Source organism: Lynx canadensis, chromosome A2 (genome assembly GCF_007474595.2).
Source record: "Lynx canadensis isolate LIC74 chromosome A2, mLynCan4.pri.v2, whole genome shotgun sequence".
NCBI classification, from domain to species: Eukaryota; Metazoa; Chordata; class Mammalia; order Carnivora; family Felidae; genus Lynx; species Lynx canadensis.
The window spans coordinates 27,284,784-27,311,986 of record NC_044304.2 but is presented as its reverse complement, the minus strand read 5'-3'; the positions used below and the strand labels follow the sequence as shown (position 1 = coordinate 27,311,986).

Here is a 27,203-nt window from a genome sequence, read left to right as displayed (position 1 = left end):
GAAGGGAAGGGAAGGGAAGGGAAGGGAAGGGAAGGGAGGAGAGGAGAGGAGAGGAGAGGAGAGGAGAGGAGAGGAGAGGAGAGGAGAGAGAAGAGAGGAGAAGAGAAGAGAGGAGAAGAGAGGAGAAAAAAAGGGAAGGGTTGGGGAGAAGAGGGGAGGGGGGACAGAGGAAACAGGGGAGAGAAGGGAGGGAGGAGACAAGGGAGGGAGGAGAGAAGGGAAGAGAAGTAAATAAATCAATGAATGAAAGAATTATTGAATAAGAGTGCCATGTGTTAGGACAGATAGGAGCCATTTTCTATTTCTGTCTCCAGAACTCATTAGAGCAGCCACCATTTACTGAAAGTCTACAATGTACCAAGCTCTCTGGTAGGTATTTGTCAGACATGATATGACTTAATTTTCCTGACTATCCCAGTGAGGGACACATGAGCCTCTTCTACAGATGAGGGAATGGAAGTGCAGAGTGGTTAAGCAACTTGCCCAAGATTATAGAGTGGTAAGTGATAAGCCAGGGCACAAAACTGAATCTCTCTAAATGCAAGGCCTGTGCTCTAAAATCACTTCAGTTACTGGGATTCTTAGGATAATCTGACTCAACATAAGAAAACATTTTCAAGATAATATGGCTACCTGAATATGGACTAGGCCATCTGCAGAAGGGAGGAGATCCCCAGGTTGGAATGCAACCTGGTAGATATTGGATATGGAAGGAGGAGGTTATACTGGATATGGAAGCATCAGATAGGGTATAGGGTGGGTGATTGCTGAGCCCTTAGTGATATCTGAAAGTCTCTCAGAACCTTGAATGTCTCCTGGCCTTTTCTTCTGGTATGCTCTTTGTCTATACTTGTTTTAGCATTGCTTATGGTATCTTTTGTAATACAAATGTTTTTAATTCATATGTACAAACTGGTTCCTTTTTTGCTTGATGGCTTTGAGGTCTCTACCTTTTTTTTTTAATTTTTCATGTTTTTATTTTATTTTTGAGAGAGAGACAGAATACAAGCAGGGAGGGACAGAAAGATAGGGAGACACAGGATTTGAAGCAGATTCCAGGCTCCTACCTGTCAGCACAGAGCCAGACATGGGGCTTGAACTCCCAGACTGTGAGATCATGACCTGAGCTGAAATTGGACGCCCCGTGGTCTCTACCTTATTATTTTTTTTTTAATTTTTTTTTTCAACGTTTATTTATTTTTGGGACAGAGAGAGACAGAGCATGAACGGGGGAGGGGCAGAGAGAGAGGGAGACACAGAATCGGAAACAGGCTCCAGGCTCCGAGCCATCAGCCCAGAGCCCGACGCAGGGCTCGAACTCCCGGACCGCGAGATCGTGACCTGGCTAAAGTCGGACGCTTAACCGACTGCGCCACCCAGGCGCCCCTCTACCTTACTCTTAAAAAGCACACTCCCATCTCAAAAATTGTACAAATATTATCCTAATTTTTTTCTAACACTCTTAAACATTTTAAAATTGAGATTCAACTCTTATAAAAATTAACCATTGTGCATTAGTAGATGCACAATTTGGTGGCATTTAGAAGATTCACAATATTGCACAACCACTGCTTCTATCTCTTTCCAAAACACTTTCATCACCCCAAAAGAAACTCCATACACATTCTATTCCCTCCTCACTCCAGCCCCTGGTAACCAGTAGTTTGCTTTCTGTCTCTATGGATTTGCCTGTTCTGGACATTTCATGTAAATGGAATCATTCAATATATGTAACGTGTGGAGTCTGGCTTCATCTACTTAGTATAATATTTTCATCTAAGTTGTAGCTCGTATCAGTACTACATTCCCTTTTACGGCTGAATATTTTGTTGTATCAATATTCTTAAACTTTTATTTGACTTGCCTTATGGTTGTAATCTATTTTGTATATAGTGTGAGGTAGGGGTTGAGCTTTGTGAAATAATAGACGTTAAACCATTATTTTTATTGTACATACCAATACCCAGGAGTAAATGAAAATAGAGGAGAATTATTCAAATACATTAATATCTCATCACTCACATTAACCTGAGACCAAGTACTTTCAGCACATCTTGTAGTGATACCTGCCAGAGATGAAGCAAATGATCATACTCAACACAACAAATTCCCAGTCTTTACCTTGGCAGTCTAGGCAATCACACCAATTCATGGGTCTCCAAATGGTCTTCCCCTCTGCCTTGGGCACTAGCAGGTTTTTAGAGTGACGTTTATCCAATCAATGTATCAATATTATACGGATCCTTTTAAAAGACACTTAAAATATACAGCATTCTATCTGAAACCCACGTGATCTGGGAGTTCAGAAATAGCATTGGTATTCTGGTTAATTTATTTTCTAAATGTTCATTCCAGAGTGGTGGAAACTTTTGACCTTGATGCTGATTATGATTAGCATAGCAATCACTCTTCTATAATTAAAAGGCAGACGAGAATTTTCTTTGGCTTGTTTATTAATTCCCTTATGAATCTTTTTTTTTTTTTTTCAGCAATGAGGGAAAAGTGTTTTGTGTTAGTTGTGAGGGATGTGGGAGTGGTTACCCCAAAGACAGAGGCTATGAACCCACCTTAAAAAATAACCACTGCCTCTTGGGTGGCCCTAAACCAGTCTGTGCCCCCCTTCATTCTCCCTCTCCCCTCCAATGGCCTAGCAATAATATGCAGCCACACAGCCCTTGTGATTAGCCATAGAAGTTACATTTATTTTAGCTACTGATCTTTTGACAGCACAAAGTAGAAGGCGAAGGCCCTTTTGCAAAAACCATTGCAGCCTTTTCCAAATCTCACCTTGTATGAGTCTGACTCTGGAGGCCCAGGACCCCTGCTCAGCTCTACACCTCTGGTTCTCCACTTGACACTCAAGTTACAGCTGGGAAAGATGTTTTCAGTCTCAATTTTAATAATTACTATTATTTACGGATCAGTTCATATATGTAGATGCAGTTCGAAGTGCTTTTCATGCTTCCTGTCATGTAATCCTCTCAATAATGTAAAATGGGTATGATTATCATTCCCATTTTTTCAGATGAGGAAACTGACCTCAAGTGATAAATAACTTGTTCTAGGTCATTCAGCTAATGAGTGTGAGAAGTGGAATCTCTGCCTAATTACAAAGCCCCTAATCTAAACCAACACACTTCTGTCTTCCCCAAGGCTTCACCTGGACACTTGATTCTTCTAAAGCTAAAGCTTCCTCTAAGGACTTGCCCTTATAATAATGATGCAATGGCAACAATGACAGTTATATCAAACACATATGCCAGGCTCTCTTCTACACTCTTCATATATGTAGTCCACCAATAACCCTAATGAGGTAGATTCAATTATGATTCCCATGTTACATATGAGTAACTGAGGCACAGAGGAGTCTCACAGCACAGACAAAAGCCTGGATCTGGGGCTGTCTGTGAGCTTTACTATTGCAGTTGAGATGTAGAAAGGAATCTTGGAACCTTCGATGCTGCTGTGCAGCCCATCAAGGACTCAATGGTGGATTACTGATCTGGGTTTGTAGTTCAATCAGGCAGGATGTGGGAATTCCTCTTCCCTGACATCCTCCCCAAGCTTATTCTCTGCAATACCTCATCTACCACTTTTGTTAAGGTCCTCTTTAAAGCTTCCTCCCCTCACCCCAGGATAATTTTCTTTAATGTTCTCAATGCTGGGATCTCATTTCCCCTCAATTCTCAGTGTTCTACTGGACTTCTGAGTCCCACCTTGCTCCTGCCATGCCCTGCCAGCTCCCCAATGCCTAATGTGGAATCTTCAGTTCTAACCTGAACAAACTCTCTGTGAGTTATTGTCCAAAATTCTCCACAGAATATAAGGCAGCTCTCCCCATTAGGGGTGTACAGGAGACAAAGAGAATGAGAGGGGATCTCACAGCTGGGGATAGAACAACCGAGGCACAGACTGGGGAGCTCCTTTGTGCGGCAAATGGTCTTTTATAATTTCCTATTAACTTGACTACCTCGACTGGGGCAAATGTGCGAACTTTGCTGTCAGAAATAATTATAGAGATTGACATGCTGAATTTTAGGATAATCCTTCTGATATAGTTCCAAGATGATTTCAAATAGGAACTAAATAAAATTTGCCTTGTGTCTTACATTAGAATGGCTACATAGCTAATAGTAATAACCATAATGATAAAATTAACAAAAAATATTTATAGAGAATTTTTATGTGGGGGACTATTTTAAGAGCCTTGAATGTATCAACTCTCTAATTCCTAGGAAGGAAGTATGATTATTTTCTCCATTTACAGGCAGGGAAGGAGTTAGGTGTCTAGGTAACCCTGCTGGTAAAATTCAGAGTCAGGATTCAATCCCTGCCAGCTATCTACACAAACCATATCCTTATGTTGTATGGTCTCTTCCAATCAAGGGCTTTCAGAGACAGAGTACATTGCCATGATATGAAGATGTGTTGTAAGTCATAATTGCTAACAGCCATTTATTTATGTCCTACTGGTGCCAGGGGCTTGTACACATATCATCTCATTTAGTCCTTACAACCATGCTCTGAGGAAAGTACTATTAGCCATCTCACTTTAAAGGTGTTGAGGGGCGCCTGGGTGGCGCAGTCGGTTAAGCGTCCGACTTCAGCCAGGTCACGATCTCGCGGTCCGTGGGTTCGAGCCCCGCGTCGGGCTCTGGGCTGATGGCTCAGAGCCTGGAGCCTGCTTCCGATTCTGTGTCTCCCTCTCTCTCTGCCCCTCCCCCGTTCATGCTCTGTCTCTCTCTGTCCCAAAAATAAATAAACGTTGAAAAAATAAATAAATAAAGGTGTTGAAACTGAAGCTTAGAACAGCTAAGATAATTTTTGAGGTCAAATAGCTAGTCAGTAGCAGGGTTAGCACTTGAACTCAAGCCCTGCTTGACTCCAAATCTAGTTTTTTAAGGATACTTTATTCTGTGTTTTTTCACAGTATGATGTAGAAAGAAGAGTAGATGGTTAATTTTTTAATTAAAAAATGAGTATCTTGTTAAGAATCTAGATTAATGACTTCCCCCGCTATTTTGTGAATTTTAATGTAACTTTATTCCAATGTAATAAATAACTACAGCATTGACCTTGAGGGCCTATACAACTTTTCATTCCTATTGAATGAATTTATTTGAAAATCTAGAAATCTTATGGTTCTTCACTTTTGCCATTCATGGAAAATTTTTCTCTCTTTTTCATCCTTTCAACCTACTTTTTGGTCCTTGGACCACTTTTCCTTCTATTTCCCAGCATTAAAACAATTCAACTTCAGTCACTTTTTCCATCCTAGATCGCTTTCCCAAGTCCCAGAACTCATTTCTACTCATCCCCTGCACACTAATGACATCTTATACCAGAGATCTATCATATCTGAAACCTGACAAATCAGAACCTTCTCTTGATTTTCTAATTTCTGATTAGGACACACCCATCCCTGGTAATTCAGGCCTAAGAATTCCAGGATCATTGTTGGTATCTTTCTCCTTCTGCAAAACTCAATCCATTCATTATTTTATTCAACTGTTTATTCACTGAGAGAGAGAGAGAGAGAGAGAGAGAGAGCACAATCATATCCATCCATTCATTCAAGTACAGCACATCTGCTACTGGACTATGAATGTAAGGCCAGACCAGACAAGACTCAGCAATTATAGGGATTCTCCTATTAAGGTGTAATAGAAGGTAAAAAATGAGATGGGCACAAAGTCAGGTATGTGTGGATTTTTAAGAAGGGAGAGACTTCTCCTAGCTGAAGAGCAGCTGGAAACCATACAATACATCATGCTCCCTTTTTTCCATGCTCACAGTTATCACCGGATCCCATGCACATAGATATGAAGCAATTTTAAGTATTGTGATCTAAAATCAAGGCTACAAATCAATGGCTTACAAATCCATGTACCATCTAGACCAAGCCCATCTCAGCTTTGTATTCTATTCTATGTTCAATAAGAAGTTTCCAGAAAGTTAATCAAGATTCCTTTAATTGGGGAAGAGCATCATCATCTAATTTAGGACTTTCAAATATTTGCTCTGGGTATTGTGCAGGGAATGCATTTTTAGATTAGTAAGAGTGGAAGCTGGAAGGCTAGTTAGGGCCATACCAAGGTAATCCAGGTAGGAGACTGATATTTTTCTCCATAATCTAGACTAGAGGTTGGCAAACTATGGCCCATGGATCAAATTTGGCCCATTGCCTATTCTTGTAAATAGAGGTTTATTGAAATAACAACCATGTTCATTTATTTACATTCAGTCTATGGCTGTCTTCATGCTACAACAGCAGTGTTGAGTAGTTGCAACCGAGACCATCTGGTCTGCAAAGCCTAAGATATTTCCTATTTTACCTTTTACAGTTTGTTGACCCATGCTCTAGACCAACTACCTCCTTTCAAGTCTTAGAACATGCAAAGTGTTTTCCCACCTCAGGGAATAGCACATGCTATTGTGTCTGCCTGGAATACCCTTCCCTTGTTTCTTTTTTTCCCCCCTGCTTTTTTATTAGGCTTTAGGTCTCAGATTAAATGACAAAAGTCTATAGAACTGAAAAGAAGCCCTTTTAATCTCTCCCTCCACCCTGTTTGAATGCTTCATGGTACTTTTGTAATTGTCCTCATCTTTCAGTTACATATGTATTAATATATTGTTTGTCTCATCCTAAGATGGCCAGTGCCATATGGATGGGAACCACATCAGTTTTGTTTACTGTTGCATGCTTAACAGCTATCATTGTTTTTGTAAAGGTTGGGTACCAAATAAATGTTCTGTTTTGAGAATGGATCATTAATGAAATGGCATGGTGAGCCATGTTCAATTTCATATTTAAAAATAAATATTGAAGCTTAAAAATTTTTCCCACCAATAAAATAGGCAAAGCAAATGGCTAACCACTCCCTACAAACCAATAAGAAACAGATACCAGTCCAAAGAAAAATTAGCATAATATTTGAATAAGTAAGTGCCCCCAAAAGAGGATGTCCAAATGGCCAATAAACATATGAAGAATTGTTTCAACTTCATTACTCATTATGAAAATGCAAATGAAAACCACAATGAAAATTGCAAATGAAAAGCGTGCACATTCACTAGAATAGCTAGAATTACAGAGGCAGAAAATACCAAATATCAGCAAGCATGTGGAGAAAACAAAACTGTCTTACACTGCTCATGGGAATGTCGACTGGTATACCCGCTTTGGAAAACAGTTTGGTAATGTGTAGTAAAGCTGAACTTAGGCATTCTCTGTAACCTGCCCCCCTTCAAAAAATCACATGTATATGCTCACCCAAAGATCTATATAGTATATTAATCGCCCCAGACTGGAAAACACTCAAATGCTCATGAATAACATGTTTATATTATAAAAAATAAGTACACCCATCCCCACATACACATAATGGAATACTGTGCAGCAATAAAAAATGTACCATCTGTCACTACAACAACAAATGGATAAATCTTACAAATGCAGCATTGAAAGAAAGATCCATAAACAAAATGAGTTCATTTAGTTGGATGAAAGAACCAAATGAAGCATATGTGTGCTCTTAGAAGTAAGGTTGAGGTTATCCTTGCGGGATAGTGACTGGAAAGGGGCTACAACATTTGTTTCTGGAGAACTATTGATGCCCCCTCTCTTGATCTGGGTGCCGGTTATACAAATGTGTTCAGTCATGGACATTAATCAAAAACATACTTAGAATACATGCACTTTTCTCTACATTATACCACAATAGAAAATTAAAGAGAAAATTTAAATGATTGATCACTTTTTGTAGTCACAAGTGTGTTTGGGACATAAGAAAGATAAAATGTGCTTCCTGGAATATATACCATTGGAAGAGAGAGATCTTTACAAAATCTGTAAGGCTGCAGTTTATCACAGAGGAAGACAGACCTTCATTGATCTGCACAATCATATTAGAAATGGACAAGTACATTTTGCATCAGGGGCCATTAGTGGTTTGCAGAACACATTAAGAGCAATATCCTTGAGCATGGAGTCAAATAAAAAAAATACCAATGCTACCATATTACAGGGTTAAAAAAAAAATACTTCCTAGCAGTTCACTTCCACATAAGAGCCTCACTATAAGCTTATGTGGACAGGACAGTTTATCCCCATAGTGCAGGTCAGGAAACTGAGACCCAAGGAACATTAAATCACTAGAAATAATGGCAGAAATGGGCTTCTAACCCTTATTCAGGTGGTGTTTTAATATTTTATTATAGGACTACCTAAGTAATTTGAACCTTTTAGAGATGAAAATGTTCTTAAAACCCTCAACAGGTTAACACATGAATTTTTTTTATCCAAGTTAAAAATAAACATTATGACCAACTCCCACCCCGTGAATTCAGTGATGTTTTAAAGCAAATTTATATTTTATTAATCACAACTATACTTATGTGTTTAAAAAGAGGATACTCAGGATGAGCACTGGGTGTTGTATGGAAACCAATTTGACAATAAATTATATTTTAAAAAATAAAAGATTTTAAGTTAAAAAAAAATCTTACACAGTGATGTATGTCAATTGTTTCTCAATAAAATTGAGAAAAAAAGTGGTCATACAAACAAGTCATGATACATTTGTAATTCTGAAGATAATGTTGAATGTATATATGGCTTCAAGAATACCCACATAACTTAACGGTCAAATAGCCTAAAGGTCAGGAATGAGAGAGCACGGTTTGAGAACTATGGCAGAGCATGTGGCTTCTAGTCTTTTTCAGATTTCCTGCAGCTCTCAGAGGTGAGATGTCATACTCCAGCCTTCCATAAGGAGTGCCAACTCATACTTACTAGCTTCCAACTTGGTATAGAACAGCGTGGTGCTTCTGTCTAGCTCTGTTCATGCCCCTTCTGTGCACGGTACCATGTTTCACTTTGAAGAAACTTCTTCTCTCAGTTCACCTTATAGTGTAGCACTAAATTCACCCCATCTAAGACCTGCCAGTTGGAACGTTCCATTCCCTGGGCACAGTGACAGGTGCATGGCTGAATCAAAAGAACCAGACTGGGCCACATAATAGTCAGTCTCAGGAATTTTGTTGGGAAATAGATGTCTTTCCACTGGGGTTGCTAAGTCAGTGGGACACAGCCTGGAGCTGTGATGGCTGTTCTACACTGTATGCAAAGAATCTGCTGGGAATGAAACTAACACAGAGAAAAAAGAGCCTAGACATGGAGGGTGAATCTGGCAATATCACTCAAGCATCTAGATTCATCTGTGCCTGAAGCCGAGGTCTACCCTTGCACTTAATAAATCCCACCCACCCCCACTTTTTTCTTTGGCTTAAGCAAAATGTATTTGTGCTTCAGGATTTGCAACCAAAGGAGTCCGGACTAATACACTTGGGAAGATAACAGCCTCTATATGCTTCAGTTCCCTTACCTGAAAAATGGCAGTGATTATACATACTCAGGGAGTGCTTATAAGAATTAGATGAAGTAGGTGAGCCTAGGTGGCTCAGGTGGTTAAGCGTCTGGATTTGGCTCAGGTCATGATCTCACCTTTCATGAGTTCAAGCCCTGCATCAGGCTCAGCAGAGACCCTGGAGCCTGCTTCGGATTCTGTGTTTCTCTCTACCCCTCCCCAATCCACGGTCTGTCTCTTTCTCAAAAATAAACATTAAAAAAAATTTAAAAAAGAATTAGATAAAGTGATGAAAGCAAAAGCACAAGGTAAATTATAAATTGGTAGAAAAATGCTTATTAATGCTTGTCATTGCCCTTAATTGTTAGGATATTACAGAAAAGATTATTGAAGAACACTAACTACAAAAACAAACAAAAAATAAGCAAACAAAAACAAACCTTACTGCTTCTTTCTTCCCCCATAAAGAGACCAGCAAAGTGTAATAAGGACTGAGCATATGACTACTCATATAATTCCTTTTCCCATTCAGATCAGAAATCCTACAAGTTCAATGGATCATGTGGAAGGGAGATTATATTAAGCTCCAGGCTACAAAATGAACTGCTGATGTAAGAAGCAGTGGCCAGCTCTCTAAAGAGCTTTCCTCACCACACCTACACGTTGAACACACTGAAATCCGGATTTGGGCAACTACAAAGGAATTATAGCAGGACAAGGGTTTATTCAGAACAAAAGAACAGCATGGCACTATCAGACAATACATGCATGTGCTAAAAATTATCATTAAGTGACAATAATATAAGGCCTTCTTTCAAACTTGGATGATAAGCTCAGCATAACTGGGGGAGTAACAACCATCATTCCCAGCTCCTAGATTTGTTTCATATGAGTCTGCTGAGCCTAACTGTCTCTGCAGAGTAGAGAGAGGAAAATTATTTCCACATTTCCTGGGGAAAAGTCTGATCACTCCCTCAAGGTGGCCATTACTTAGGGAATTCTAAGGCAAGTCTAGCCACTGGACTCTCCATGTTGACAAGAAGGTACAATAAAGATTGTTTCTAGAGTACCTGCTCAGGAAGACTTAGTGCCAAATTTGGCTAAGGTGAGAGCACCCTTTTTCTTTTTAAAGTGCAAAGAGTCTTTTTTTTCTTTGGATTTTAAAAGTAATATGTGCTTGTTAGAAAAAAAAAGATACTTAAAAAGTATACAGAAGAAAAAAAGGTACTCACATTTCTCTATTCTCAATCTGTAGCTAAAGAAATAGTAAGAGTGAGCTCTATATATATTTTTAATTGGAATGGTCTCACATTGAACATAGTGTTTTATAACCTCCTTTGTCACCTAACAGTATAGCATTGAAAAAACCCTTTTTTCAATGTCAGTAAATATAAGCCAACACTTACCTTTCTGATAGACCATGATTAATGATTAACCATAATAATATATATTTAGGGGTTTCCCCTTCATTTTTATATTTTTATTAAACAACAGGGCCAAGTTTGTATCTATGATTAAACCTTTAGGATAAAAATTTATTGAGACATTCCTATAAGTGGCATCACCTTGTCACATGGTATTCAAAATCAAGGCATTTGAATTATCCCTACTAGAGCTGTACCAATTTCACTCCCATTGGCATTACATGGGAATTCATGTTCTCCTAGATCCTTAGCAATACTCGATACTGTCATTCTTTCTAATCTTTTTTGCACCCTCTCGAACTTGAACATTATGAGAAGGGTGACCACACAGATTGGAAAGAAAATCATGAAGAGTAGAAAAGTTGGGTTGGGAAGAAGCAAAAGAGAGAAGGAAGAATGGTACACACACGTAGAAGAGAATGGAAGAGCCCACTTGGACTTTTCGGTGTCACTGGCCAATGATGGAATTCTATCAGGTGACTGAACCCACTAATCAATATACACACATTACCAATTAAAAAAATAGCTAAAACCCCTTAGAGGATCAAAAGATTTTGATTTATCTAATACAAAATCCTCATATTCTGACAAATACTAAAGCCCTTATAGACCAGTCCAAGATGTCTCAAAGAAATGGTCTCTTGTGCATGAACAGATAGGAAACAATTTGGAAATGGTCTAGTTCCTGTGGGAAATTTGCCCCAGATTAACACTGTTGGTTACTGTAAGCCTCTGTGAGTACACTTGCCTTCCAGAAGGATGGGAAATCAATAAGGACAAGGACTTTAGAAATTAAGTGTGACATATGTTGTCATGGGGGGAATCTTGAACCAACTCTCTAAATCAACAACAAATGTGTCCAATCACCTGACTTGGTAGAGTCTACCTTTAGCATTTGCTGTGTATCCAGGAGGCCCAACATTCTCAACAGTTGCCTTTCGAGGAGCACACTAGTACCGAGCTAACCTTTGCACTCACTTTCTCCTCACTGTGACATGTCCCTGTAGCCTCCTCTCTCTCTTGTGTCAACTCCTACTAGTCCTACTGGATTTGTGTCAGGCCCTTCTGTGAAGCCTTCCTCAACCCTCTCTATCCCACAATGCTACAAATTCTTTGAGCTCCTTTGGGGCATAGTACGTACACCTTGAACTCGATCACGGTGTTCAGTTCACTGTGTTGCCACCATGAGTGTGCATACTGTCCCTTTACTGGACTGAAAGTGAGGGGAATATGTGTTCCCTGTTTATTTCTAGTGTTCCTTGCACCTGGCTTCATGCCTGTCACAGATGAACTGCAAGGTAAGGGTGTGTGAAACTGAATAGAAAGATGGTAGCTGTTAATAAATATTGAGGGAATGTTAAGCAAATATTTATTTACCTCTATTTCATTTATTTCCACAGAGCATTCAAAGTACAACAAACAGATAAGTAAATGTCAAATCCATAAGTTCTTATTATTGTCCCCATTTTATGATGGAGAATTCAATGGATAAAAAAAAATAGTTGCTTACAGAGATTATGTAACCTGCCCAAGGTCACACTAGTAAGGAACAAATATTTGTATTTGGGTCTGCCTGACTCCAAGGATTGTACCCTTAATAATGGCATTACTCTGTCTCCAGCTCTGACCATATCAGGAGACTAAAGCCTTAAGATCGGGAACCCATTAAAACTTAGTGGGGTAGAAAAACACACAGCACTTTTTACTAGTGCTCCATCATAAATGGGTTCTCTTGGATGGCTTACAGAAAGGAAAGGGAAGCAAAGGAAAAAAGAAAAAAGAAATCTATCATAGAAACTCTAAATGAGATGAATCATCTCAATCTGCCATGTCTCTTTATGCTCCAAGGAGGTCTTGTTGGAGAGGGGTGGGAATAATAGTTTTAAGTGGATGATTAATACGCTGGGCTTTGAATAGAAACAAAGCTTCAACAAACCCTTTGATCATCAAATCAGCACACATGAAATTAAAATAAATTAGACTTGGAAATGATAAAGAAGTTATTATACAAATGCTAATTAAATTAATATTAACAGTGTTCTAGGCTAAGGTCAAAGGGATGATGGTCCCAGCTCCCTGGCAGAAAGTAAGGCCACCTTGTGCAAAGTGACATGTGGGATGGGGACAAAGTTTGCAGGTAACATGTGCCAAGATTGCCAAGTAGACACAGGCTGCCTGGTACTCTTGCTGTAAAGGGCAGTCACAGCTGCCCTCAACCAGAAGCTCAGCATTCTTATAGCCCCTGCCGCTTCTAAGGACTTTCTGACCCATCACACCATTTTACCTCCCAGTGCCAGACTTGAACTGATGTCTTCCTTCTTTATTATACTTCCTGTCTTTCCTGTCCCACATCCCAGGGCTTCATTAGTTTCTGAACCTGATCCTTCATTCATTTATTAAATAATTTATGGAGCACTCATGATAGGCCAGTCTTTCTTCTATTTACTGTGGACTTATCTATTTTGTTAAGAATCCTGGCCCTCATGTAGCATACATTATAATGAAAGAGAAAGAGAGGGGATAAAGAGAGAAATAGATATAGAACACAATGTCAGGTGAAAACGGATGATATGAAGAAAAATAAAGCAGAGTAAAGAGGTAGAAAAGGATGCGATCTACTAGTTCATATAGAGAAGTCAGGAAGAGCTTCTGTGATGAGATGACATATGAGCAGAAACCAGAATAAAGTGAGAAAGTAAACCATGAGAATTTCTGGGGAAATTTTGTCCCAGGTAGAGTCCAGAGCACATGAAAAGGCCTTGTGACAGGAAAAGAACTATGTATATTCAAAAAGATGAAGGAAGTCTAGTGGTCTGGAGCAGAGTCATCAGGGCTGAGGATATTAAATGGGTTCCAAGAGTTAGCTGGTGGGCAGATCAAGTAGACATTATGGGGACAAAAGCAAGAGAAGGAACAGGAAATCCAAGTAAGAACTAATGTTGGCTCTGACCAGGTGGTAGGGTGGAGGGAGTAGAAATAATACTGAGGGATAAATGGATGATGGGCATTAAGGAGGGCACTTTCTGAAATGAGCACTTGGTGTCATATGTAAGAGATAAATCATTGGCTTCTGCTCCTGAAGCTAAGACTATGCTGTATGTTAACTAACTTGAGTTAAAAAAAAAAAAAAACCATGAGAAATATACATTTGGTAATTTAGATGACCAAATATATATTTCCTAAAAATCACAAATCATAGTCAACCTATCACGTATTTAATAATAAAAAAAGGAAAATGAAAAAAATTTACATCTTTTTTTAAATCGAACCCACAGGATTTTCTGATACATTGGATGTAAGGAATAAGAAAAACAGAGTTGTCTAAGATGATCCTAAAATTAATCTGAGTTGATCTGAGACTCCCCCATGCTAAAGAAGAGTTGCATCCAGGATTTTCATGCTACTGTGGTCTTTAGAGAATGTAAAGAAGTACACTCTAAGGGCACAAGGAAGAGCAGCTCATTCATTCATTTACCCATTCATTTAGTCTACCATTTCCTTATTCCCTCATACAAGATCCAATCGTAGGGGCTACAGAGATGAATAAGATAGGCTTTAGCAATAAGCATTTCAATAAATATCAACATAAAGATGTTGATCTTTTTTCAAAGTAGTATCTACTTTGGGAAAGATACTAAAAGTAGTTAAGTCTCTGAAAGATACTTCAGAAACAAGGAATTCTGATTCCTAAGTGCCCATCCTGTGGCCTGCTTAAAGCATTGGGCGGAGGTTCTCAATCTTGGCAATAGTGACATCTTGGGTCCAATAATTTTTTTGTTGTGGGGAGATAGCCTCTGCATTGTAGGAAGTTTAGTAGCAGCCCTGGCTTCTACCTACATGAAGCCAGTAGAAACACCTGTTCCCAGCTCCATGTGTGACAACCAAAAATGTCTTCAGATTTTGTCAAATGTCTCCTGGGGAGAAAATTGTCCTCGTTGAGAACTACTACTCTAGGAGATTGTGGGATTGCTTAGGGTGCTGAATTCCCATGCACAGGGTGTGTGTGTAGGCGGGGGGGGGGGGGGGGGGGGGGGCGGGCACATCCAAGTGTCTCATGTAGCAGCTTTACACATAAGGCCTCTCTCTTGGAGCAGTCAAAGCCACCCATCTGCTTACTTCTGCAGGGGAATTTTACTGTCTCTTCTAGCTAGAAGAAAATGCTCCTTCCTGAATTCCCATCATGTTCTACCCCATGTTACTTTCAGTACATCTGTATCTGCTCTGCTGCTGCTTACTAACTATATGCCCACAAACCACAAAGTGCCCTGGCTTATCTTCCTTGGTTAATGCCCTTTTCATCACTTGGATCCCAGCTCAACTATATCCCATAATTGGGTTAATGGACCCTTGAAGCTCCAATCCTATCTTGTTCCTCCCCTTCATTTGCAATTTTACTTATATTTGAGAAATCATTTGATGGTGAGTTTCCTTCCCAGGAATGTGACCTCCATGAAGGTGGAGCTCTGACTATTTTTGCACACTATTAAACCCTAATCACTAGCACAGTATTCAGGATGTAATAGACTCAAAGCTTGTTGAATGTATAAATGATTAGATTAATTAAGATAATATTTGTAAACCACCCTGCAAAATGCTGTCACAGTAAATACTCAATAACTGGTGGTTGTGATATTATTCTACTCTTGTTATTTATAGTGGGGACAGGAAGACACATGCTCAGGGGCTGCAAAATCATTTCCACTGTTTTATTTCTTATCTCTTCCTCTTTTTTCCTATTTCTGCTTTTTCTTCCTAGTTTACATTAACCTAAAGATATGCAAAACAAGCTCCTCTCTATTCAAGATCTTATAAGAGAGTAAGTCTAAAAGTCTCATAGAACTATTGAATACATGAGGCATTATTGTAGGTTTCTCCAGGTACAAGTGAGGTAGCTCCAGATACACCCAGGTTAAGCTCCAAGGACCATTTCTACACAGAACAACCAGAGCCACAAACAATCCTTTACTTCCAAGCTTCTCATCAGGCTTTTCCCCCATGGGGCTGCTTGTGGGCTGAGTGATTAAGGATGAGATGGATATTCTGGAGCTGAGTGGGGCAGAGAGGGCACCCTACCAGGGCCTATGTCTCCTTTACAGAGACAGTCATATGTCACAGACAATTAGATTAGTGTTCAGAGCTGGAAATACAATTCAACTATCTGTAAAAACAGCCAAAATGAGTTGTCCTCTTGGATCTAAGGGAAGCTTCATGGGGCGCCTGGGTGGCTCAGTCGGTTGAGCGGCCGACTTCGGCTTGGGTCATGATCTCGCAGTCCGTGAGTTCGAGCCCCGCATCAGGCTCTGTGCTGACAGCTCAGAGCCTGGAGCCTGTTTCAGATTCTGTGTCTCCCTCTCTCTGACCCTCCCCCATTCATGCTCTGTCTCTCTCTGTCTCAAAAATAAATACACGCTAAGGGAAGCTTCATCAATCCCAGGAGGAGTGAACCAGGACTTCCCACTTTATCTTTGAACTTCCTATAGCAACCTGTTTGCTCTAGGATACTTGCCATCTGAAGGCAACAAAATGCACATTAAGTTTCACTTCCCAGAACTTGGAATAGTTAACAATGATTAAATTTTATTAGGTTGCATGGGTGGCACATCTTACACAGAAACAAGCAGTACAGTCGGTCCATCCCTGATTCAGAATCCAAATTGTGTTGGCATGACTCCTCTTTGCTCATAAAAATATCTCCTGAATAAACATGAGATGAGGAACCAGTTGCCATATACACTCAAACATCCAGAGATTTTTCCCTTCCTCCTTGTCCTTACCTTTTCTTCCCTAGATACATCTAGAAACACCTGTAAACTTAAGAACTATCACAACCATAAGGTAAAATGGTAAATAATCTCTTGCTATGTACCTATCTAAATTCAGTGTAAGCATTAAGGACAGACATATCTTTCCAAACACAAATAATCCACATGCAGAAGGTTCTTACTGACTTGACAACTTGATCTGTAGCACAAATGGTCTTCAAGTTGCTGTTTTTTTAGTGCTTAGGATCCCCTTCCCTATACCACTTTCGTGCAGGTGCTTCTATGCTGTGCTGGATGAAAAGTTTGACCTGCCCTGAATAAAATGATATGTTCTTGACCTCCTACCTCATTCCTTACATCAGCTCCTGAGGCTCCTGTTTGGAGTGTAAAGGGGTCCTTAAAGGCCAATTAGAAAACCATACTATTCAAGAATCTACATGTCAAAAATAAAAAAATAAAATAAAAGAATCTACATGTCAACACCACCAAAGATCTTGAGAACTCAGTTTTTTTTCTCAGTGGAGAATGGCCCTCAGCCCTCATCCCCATTAAGTTGTATTTGGTCTTTGATGAAACAAGATTTAGGCACATGTCTGCCTGCCCCTGGACAAGGGGACATTCTGAAAGAGAGATGGGGCTGCAGTCCCACTCTACCTCTTCTGTAAGCCATGTACCTTGCAAAAGGTCTTCCTGCCACATTTTCCTAGTTTTCACAAAGGCACACAGCAATAATTCCAGCTCATGCATTGGGTTTTGTTTTTTTTTGTTTTTTTTTTTTTTTTTTTTTTTGCTATATTCTGGAACATACTGCCTTGATTAAAAGCAAGAGAAGTCAAACACAGCAAAAAGAAGTGATAGCAGGAGAAACAGGAAGAGCATTAACTAGAGGGCTGATGTCAGATTTGGGACAAAGATCAAGTTCCAAAGCTTAGAAGTCTTCTCAAGGGAAACATAAAATGTGCTTACTGTTGGTTTTTAAACAAATGTGTGATGGGCTTACTTTGTATGTGTTCTTGGTGCACTAACTGGGTTTTATATAAATGGATGAAGAAATAAATTAATCTGAGTAAAAGATAGGTTTATTTGAAGAGACTGGCCCAGTGGGAGATGCAATTCTTTCTCTGAGCCTTACCACCTCCCAGGCCACCATCCAGGCGAGTCACGTCCTGCAGGAAGGGGGCCTTACCTGTGACCTACACTAGCTCTGCTCACCCAGCTGACTTGACCATCTCCCAGATCACTATGCATGGCAGAGCAGTGCTGCCCACTCACCAGACAGGGCAAGTCCTCCTACTCTGCTTAGAGGAATTAATAGGCAGAGGTGAAAAAATGATTCACAGTGCTTAATTATTCTTCAATTATGCTCCATGTCAGTATCTCCACCCAGACTCTTACAGGGCCTGTCTCTCTATCCAGGGGAAAGTTAGAAGGGAAATTAAAGAACTCTCTTGACTCTTCAGTGCATTCCAGGTTTGCAAAGTTTTCCCATCAGTCCAGTTGGGCATGAAAAGACAGAAGAATTATTTTCCCTCAAAAGCCCATTGGAGTAGAGGCAAGAAGGGACTCCGAAAGTGATAATTAAAAAAGAAAAATATATCCAGACCTTTCAAGTTTTCTTGGACTAAAGAGTCTTTTTTGCTTTCTTCCAGCATCTATAGCTTCTACCTGAGGTTCAGAAAGAATGCCTATTGGGGCTGCTTTTATGCTGTGCAGCAGCCCAGTCTAGTAGCTTAACCAGGAAGTCAAGCTTCTTTCTCAGGAATAGTCTAAATACCAGGGAGGGCCTGAAGGAATAGCCTCTAACATCAGTGCACTGAGAGAACAGAAGGTGAAATCTTCTGTAGATTAACTCTAGATCCCATTTCCACTGGAAATGGAAGGGTCTTAGAATTCATCTAGCCAATGTCTCATGATTCTACTATGCCTTTGAAACATTTCATCCAGACTCTGCTTAGGGGTGGGGAAAGGGTTGACAATCTGACAAGACCATCATGCAGCTTAGACACCTGTTTTCTTTAGCAGGCTGTCTTAAATTTTAACAATTGATTTATTTGACAGTTGTTTCTGAAGTAGGTTTGAATCCTGCCTCTGTCACTTGTCAGCTGATCATGAGCAAGGAGGTTAATGTCTCTGAGGCTCATTTTTCTCATCTGTAAAATGGGAGTTAATACTTACCTCTTATTATGAATCAAAATAATAGAATTAATGATCCTGAAGTTGGGCTTTACAATGTATTAAATATGTTTACTATCTGTCACATATGGTATATAGTAGCAGCTTTTTAACTATGGATGGGGCATATACTATAATGCCTACTAGATAGTAAGTTCTTTAAGGTTCATCTCTATTGTGTGTTTACCTCTGTGTTTCTAGAGCACAACATGAGGCATAGCACATAGTAGGTCCTCAATAAGTATATGATAAAAAGGGAATAAACAAATGTGGGAGATGTAGCAGAGTGTGAAAAATGAAGGGATAGAGGGACACCAGGGTTCTATGACAACAGAGAGGAGAGCAGCTCCACTTCTGAGAAGCCACCTCCAAGTTAGGGCTGAACTAAGCCAGCTAGGCTTGGGATGGTTGACAGAGTAGCTCCACCACTGCTTGGGAACTGGAGCATCATTTCTTAATGAGCTCAAAGAACACTTACCCAGTCACCACAGTTTGATTGAGGTGTTGGTCTTGGGACATCATCATATATTACAGGGCTTCATCCCACCAATGTCACCTAATGAGATTCTGGGTGGGGCTCAGATGATGGCTCTAGAATGCTCAAAGTATTTCTTTCCATGTATATGAGATAAATCATAATCAGCATTTCAAACCCAAGTTTTTCACAGATATTATGGGTATTTACTCAAGTTAAAGATGAGTCAACTTAAACAGAGTATTAAAGAAATAGAAACATAAGCAGCACACAGAGAGAGCAAAACTCCAAGGTCGGTCTGTGAGGCAGTCACACACTCTACCCAGGACCCAGAGATCTCAGTGACTGCACCTGCACAAAGTCTTTGTTTTCTTATCTCTGAAATAAGAGTTGATTATTTCCACTCAACCACCACTCTAGAGATTGTTTGTGAGAATAAAATGAGATAATAAGAATACTGTCTGCCATTTACTAAATGTATTTACTAAATTCTAGCATGGGGCTAAATTCTTCACACACTATTCCATCCTTACCTCGATCTTATGTGATAGGTGCTATTAATCTCCTTGTTCTACAGGAGGCAAACTGACATTCAGGAAGAACTGAAGCAACTTGACCCAAGTCACATAGGTTATAAGAAACAAAGCCAGAATCTAAACTCAGATCTCCCAGACACCAAAACCCATGCCCTTCACTACCCCTGTTGTGTATATGAATGTGAGCTCTGCAGACTGCAAACGCTGATAAAAAGAACATCAGTAATACTGAATTCAAACTCCATGATGGCATGTCTTATCTTCTTTGTTCATCATGTGTCCCCATAGCACGTGGAAAAGCCCCTAACACACTCTGAATTTTCACTAAAGGTGTGTGCGTGTGTGTGTGTGTGTGTGTGTGTGAGAGAGAGAGAGAGAGAGAGAGAGAGAGAGAGAGAGAAGGAGAGAGAAAGAAAGAGAGAGAGAAGGAGGGGAGGAGCAAGGGAGGGAAAGGAAGAGAGAAAGGAGAGGAAAAAGAGAAAGAAAGAGGAAGGAAGAGAAGGAAGGAGGAATAGAGGGGGTTAGAGAAGGAGGAAAGAAAAAGGACAACAGTCTTTGGAAAGACAGAAAAACAAAAGTTAGCATATTCTGGTTATGAAAATAGAATATCAGAAGAAGCAGACTCACCGTGTAGAAGTCAGGAGCTCAAGTAAATGTAGATGCCATAAATACAGGGAATCAGATAGGAGGGCCAGTTTTAACCTCTGACAGGTTGGTTCATCTTGTGCCTAGGATCGTTCTGTGACAGAGAAAGCAAGCTCTCAGGAATGTCCCATGGAAGGATGAGGAGAAAGGGATGTAAGAATAGGAGATCTTCAGAAATATCAGTAACAATGCATATTTTGAAGACTCTTTGAAACCTCTTTACACACCAGTATAATATACACCAAATACACATATGTTTATCTTCTAGTATTGCAGCATCAAAAGTTCAGGAGGATCGTCGCAAAATAATATTGTTCTTAGCAAGAATTGAAACTTTATAGATAGACAGACAGATAGATTTAGATTAAGGATTTCTAAATGGCAAAATACCCCATAAAGTTAAAATAAATAAAAAGACTGGGAAAAAATTATACAATATATTTATGCAAGACAAAGGACAGCATTAATATCCAGAATATGAATAGTTCTGTGAATCAATAAATAGACAAATAACTTTTTAGCAACATGTGAAGAGAATATCAATAGACATTTCATAGGAAAATACAAAAGTCCAATAAATATTTGAAGAGAATCTAAGCTCTCCAGAAGTTGAAGAATTTGTAATAAATAAATAAACAAATAAATAAGATTAGCAAAAAAATTTTTAATGTATTGATAACGGTGTGTTGGCTCTTTTGTGAAGAAGTGAACTGTTCAATATATTGTTGGTGAGGGTTTTTGTAGAAGGTAATTTATTGGACTATCTCTCGAAATACCTACAGGTATTTCAGGGGTATTTGTAGGAATGTTATAATGGTGAAAAACTGGAAGTGACCTAACTACTCATCATTTAGGAAAATGTTTAAATAAATTGTGGTACATTAATTCATGGGATTTGTTCAAAAGAATGAAACAGACCTAGGTACACTCATAAAAATATCTCTAAGACATGTTATTGGTGAAAATAAGCAAGTTATAGAAAAATATATATAATACAATGCCATTTATATTAAAAATGGGAATACACATGCAATGTCTAAATATATAGTCAAATGCATAGAAAAGGGACTGGAAAAATGTATTCCACACCAATGATAGTACTTACCTCTGAGGAGTACAGAGGAAGCAGGAAAAGTTGAAGGAAAATGTTCATTGTTTGTTATATATGTTTACACATAGCTGAAATCAGAGTTATTTATATATTACTAATGTAATTTTTTAAAGGACAAAAAAAATTTGATTTCTCTGAGCACTCCTGAATCTACATCATTCCCTGTCAGATACTTTTTGCCTTTTCTTTAGCTATTCCTTTACTCCTATCAGGAGCTAATACTCCACATATTTTGTTAAGCACACATTCAGATACCCACACCCACTAATACAATTCACTTAGAGACAAAGAATCATAGAATGTTAGAAACTCCAGAGACCTTGGAAGTGATCTCATCAAATCCTGTTGTTTTAAAAATAAGACACCTATGGTGGTTAAATCCGTGCGTCAATTTGACTAGGCTATAGGATGCCGTGATAGCTGGTTAAATGTTTTTTTGTTTTTGTTTTGTTTTGTTTTGTTTTGTTTTGTTTTGTTTTGTTTTTGGAGGCTGTGTCTGTGATGGTGTTTCTGGAAGATAGCAACATTTGAATTGGTGAACGGGGTAAAGCAGATGGGCCTCTCCAATGTGGGTAGACATCCTCCAATCCACTGAGGACCTGAATAGAACAAAAAGGCGAGGAGTGTCCATTCTCTCACTGATTGCTTGAGAGGGATACCAACATTCTGCCCCTGGTGCTCCTGGCTCTCAGGCCCTCAGACTCAGACTGGAATGTACACCATTGATTCTCTGGCCTTCAAATTACAGCATTGCCTTTCCTGGGTCTCCAGACTATGGGACTTCTTAGCCTCTTTATCATGTGAGCCAATATCTTATGATAAAACTGTGTGTATGTGCATACATGTGTGTCCTATTGGTTTTATTTCTCTGGAGAACCCTAATACAACATCTAAAGTCGAAGACCATTCAATGGCTTGTTTATGGTCTCATAGTAAAAGAATGGTCCTAGCTCCTTTGGCTCCAAGTCCAAGTACTTTCTAGGTCACTGCATGACAGTTCACTACAAAATGAGAGCCTGGAGGCTACCGGTGGTCTCAAGGGCTGCATTTTACCACTGCATGAACACTGCCTGCTACCCACCCACTGAGCAGGTGGGGTCTGAGGCTACCGGGTGCAGAGACTTTTCAAATGCATCATGATTTACACAACACCTGCGCTAAATAACCCTGAGCTGTTCCACTGTGAAAATTCCCTAAGTGTTCAACAGCCCTTGAAGTTTCTCATTTCTGACTTGAAGTGGGTAAAGTACGGCTGAGAGGCTGCTCGTTACAGAACCAGAGAAGACATATCCAGACCCCTCTCACACATATGTGCTGCAAATTTTTCAAGCTCTCCTCACACTTCTCAGCCTTTGTTCTTAAAAATGCTATTTTTTCACCATCAGCAAGGCATTTATTGGAAGTATTTATACTGGCTGAGCCTTATTTAAAATGCTTTATTTAATTTTCCTTCTGTGGTGATTTGGTTAGCAGTAATTACACTAAGGTAAGCTTTTACCTCCATTCCATAAGTCATGACTAAAAGGCGATAATGTAAATCTCACCTTTGTAATCTGAATTGTATTTTAAATACTCTAAAAGAACTCTTACTTTAGAAGGATCTTCTGATGAATCTTTATTTATTTATTTATTTATTTATTTATTTATTTATTTATTTATTTATTTTAAATGTTTATTTTTGAGAGAGACAGAGCATGAGCGGGGAAGGGGCAGAGATAAAGGGAAACATACAATCTGAAGGCTTTGAGCTGTCAGCACAAAGCCCGACGCGGGGCTGGAACCCACAAACCATGAGATCATGACCTGAGCCGAAGTCGGATACTTAACCGACTGAGCCCCACGCGCCCCTGATGAATCATTTTTTTAATGCAATCAGCTAGTAAATCTTCACAGCCCTTTGTGGTACCCATTATCCACATGTGCCAACTAAGCACTTGAAATGCAACTTGTCCAGATTGAGATTTTTTTTAAGAATAAAAATTATTCATGAGATATTTTACACACATTTATGTTATTCTTTATTTTATTCTTAAAATACATACCAGAAAGTGTGCAAAATGTCTCATGAATAATTTTTACACTGATTACATGTTGAATATTTTGGATACAAAATGTTAAATAAAATGTTATTAAAATAAATTTTCCCTGTTTCCTGTTACTTTTTTTTTAGTGTAGCTACTAGAATATTTAAAATTTGGCATGTGGCTTTCATCATACTTATATAGTATTGGTCTAAATAATTAGTTTTGTAGCCTGGGATTTTTTTTTCCAAGCCAGTTACTTAAGGGAAAATCCATCCATTCTCAGAATATAACCATAACTTGCAATTGTGGGTAACACTGGGCTTTTAAAGGGACCATTTAACCTTCGATCAATTGAGTGTTTATATAATATATTCAGGATGCAGTGTCCTATGGATTGACTCTTGACCCAGGAGTTCACAGTCAAGAAGATGGATTAGGCCATCATGCATAGGATTAATTAAAAATGCCAGCCTTCTCCATTGTCCTCAAACCTTAAGAGATATACAACAGTTCAAATGTTTAAATACCTAGGTAGAAATGTCTAGGTGGAAAGATTGCAAAACTTCAGGCTGAGACCACAAATGTCTATGTAAGGTCTAGAAGTTTCCCAGGAATTTATAGTCCCCCAAATCAAAAACTATAATGAAGTCATAAAACATTCTTTCAAAATTGTACTTTTATGACAGTCTCCCTTTTATTGCCACGTGACTTCAATAGTGGTAAAGGACAAGCTGACTCAATAACCTCTCACTTTACCAAGTCCATACCAAAGAGTATAATTAAATGGAATTCAAGCGTGCATTCATGAAAGGCAATGGAAAAGATAGTTCAATAAATGGTGTTGGGAACAATGGACAGCTACATGCCAAAGAATGAAACTGGATCCTTTCTTACAACACATACAAAAATAAAATGGATTGAAGACTTAAATGTAAGATCTGAATCCATAAGACTCCTAGAAGAAAACATAGGCAGTAAGCTCTTTGGCATTTCTCTGATATTTTTTGGATCTGTCTCCTTAAGCAAGGACAACAAAAGCAAAAAAATTTTAAAAAAAAGTAAGACTACATCAAATAAAAAGCTTTTCCATGATGTAGAAAATCATCAACAAAATGAAAAGGCAATCTAATGAGCAGGGGAAGATATTTACAAATGATATATCCCAAAAGGGGTTAAACTACAAAATGTATTAAAAGTCAATATCAAAAAACAAACAATCCAGTTTTTAAAAAGTAGGTAGAAGACCTAAAAGGACATCTTTTTTTCCCAAAGAAGATATACAGATGGCCAACAGGCACATGAAAAAAAATCCCAACATTACTAACTATTCAGGGAAATGTAAATCAATACCACTATGAGATATCACCTCACGCACATCAGAATGGCTAAAATCAAAAAGATGAGAGATGGGGCACCTGGGTGGCTCTGTCGGTTAAGCATCTGACTTCGGCTCAGATCATGATCTCACGGTCCATGAGTTCAAGCCCCGCGTCGGGCTCTGTGCTGACAGCTCAGAGCCTGGAGCCCGTTTCAGATTCTGTCTCCCTCTCTCTGACCCTCCCCTGTTCATGCTCTGTCTCTCTGTCTCAAAAATAAATAAATGTTAAAAAAAATTTAAAAAAAAAGATGAGAGATAACAAGTGTTACTGAGGATGCAGAAAACAGCGAACCCTTGTGCGCTATTGGTGGGCATGTAAATTGGTGCAGCTACTGTGGGAAACAGTATGGAGGCTCCTCAAAAATTAAAAATAGAACTACCAGAATTTCTACTTCCAGGTATTTATCAGAAGAAAATGAAAACAGTAATTCAGAAAGGTATATGTACCCCTATGTTCATCACAACATTATTTACAATAGCCAAGATGTGGAAGGAACCTAAATGTCCATCAATAGATGAGTGGATACAGAAGATGTGATGGCTGTGTATTTACACACACACACACATACACACACACAGTGGAATATCACTCAGACATAAAAAAGAATGAAATCTTGCAATTTGTGACAACAGGGAGTATTATGCTAAGTGAAGTAAGCCAGATGGAAAAAGACAAATACTAGATGACTTCACTTACATGTATTGCCTAAAAAACAAAATGAACAAACCAAACAAAACAGAAACAGACTTACAGATACAAAGAACTAACTAATGGTTCCAGAAGGGAAGAGACTGATAAATGGATGAAATAGATGAAGAGGATTAAAAAATCCAATCTTCCAATTATAAAATAAATAAGATACATGGTTGCGATATATAGCATAGGAAAATTAGTCAGTAACATTGTTACAACTTTGTATGGTGACAGATGGGAACTAGACTTATTATGGTGACCATTTCTTAACGTATGAAAATATTGAATCACTATGCTGTATACCTGAAACTAATAAAATATTGTACATCAATTATTCTTCAATTTTAAAAAAGGACCCAATGAAAAAAAGTTTGTCTTTCTTCCACCCCCAAAGCAGTCATTAAAGTTTCTCATGTATTTTTCAGAAGGTGTCCATGTGTATATATAAATGAAAATACATATATATATATATCCACATATGCACATGTGTACAAATATTTATGCACATATTTATATATCCATTTTAAGCACCATGGCACACTTGATACAATATTCTGTATCTTGACATTCTTCACTTAATATATCTTAGAAATCTTTTTAACCTATTATATAGAGCTACCATTATTTTAAATGACTACATGATCTCTCACTGTATAGATGTATCATACTTATGTAACTAGGACCCTATTAATAGATGTTTAAATTCTTTACAGATTTTTTACCCTAATATAAACAGTGCTACAACGAACACCCTTGAGTACATGTCCAAATACACGTGTTGGATAAATTTCTGGAATGAGAACTCTTGAGTTCAATGATACGTGTGTTTTAAATTTTGAGATACACTGCTAAATTGCCCACCTGAGAGGGCTTACAATTTATATCTTCATCAACAATGTAGGGGAGAAAAAAAGCATGTTATTTAAGGTGCATGTATTGGTGTCAGATAAAGAGGTAGTTTTATATAGAATATAAATAATGTCTAGAAAAATCAATGTAAGGCTACATTACATAAAAAGCAGCTGAATTTAGTGTAACTGTTTATGAATCTCTTAAATTCCATAAGAAGGAATTTAAAACTATGAAGTACCATTAAAAATAAATACTTTTGTTTAAAGGAAGATATAAAAATATCAAGATAGAAGAAAATGCAAAATTCAGAAAAAGTGCATGCAATGAAAGGACAGACAGAAAGAGACACACAGATGTCACACAATGAGATTTGCACAGGAAAAAGAGAGTGAGTGCCAGAACTCAGTGAAAATGGAGGAGATCAGGCTTTTCTACTAAGCGTACACCCATTTTGTACCTTTCTCTGATTATGCAAGCAACTTAAACATCCATCAGTACGTGAATGGATAGAGAAGATGTGGTATATACCACACATGTGTCCAGTTTTGTATCCTTGGGTGTGGTGGTTGCATTATTTGCCCTAATTCTTCCTTCAGCCTTCCCTTCATCTACATCTTTGTTATAACCTCATCATGGGTAGAGTGTACTTCCCCATCCCTTGACTTGGGGGATACATCTTGCTTTATTTAGTCAATGGCTTGTGTGCAAAAGTGCCAGTGGGCCAGTTCTGAGCCTAGACTTTAAGAGGCCTCATATATTTCT

At 38.7% G+C, this 27,203-nt stretch overlaps 2 long non-coding RNA genes across 3 annotated transcripts in view; one reads left to right on the top strand and one right to left on the bottom strand.

Moving 5' to 3' along the window:
* Window positions 1–27,203, bottom strand: part of LOC115508432 — a 367,104-nt gene that overhangs the window by 99,040 nt on the left and 240,861 nt on the right. The window lies entirely within an intron of this gene.
* LOC115508430 overlaps window positions 1–27,203 on the top strand; it is a 52,598-nt gene that overhangs the window by 23,662 nt on the left and 1,733 nt on the right. The window lies entirely within an intron of this gene.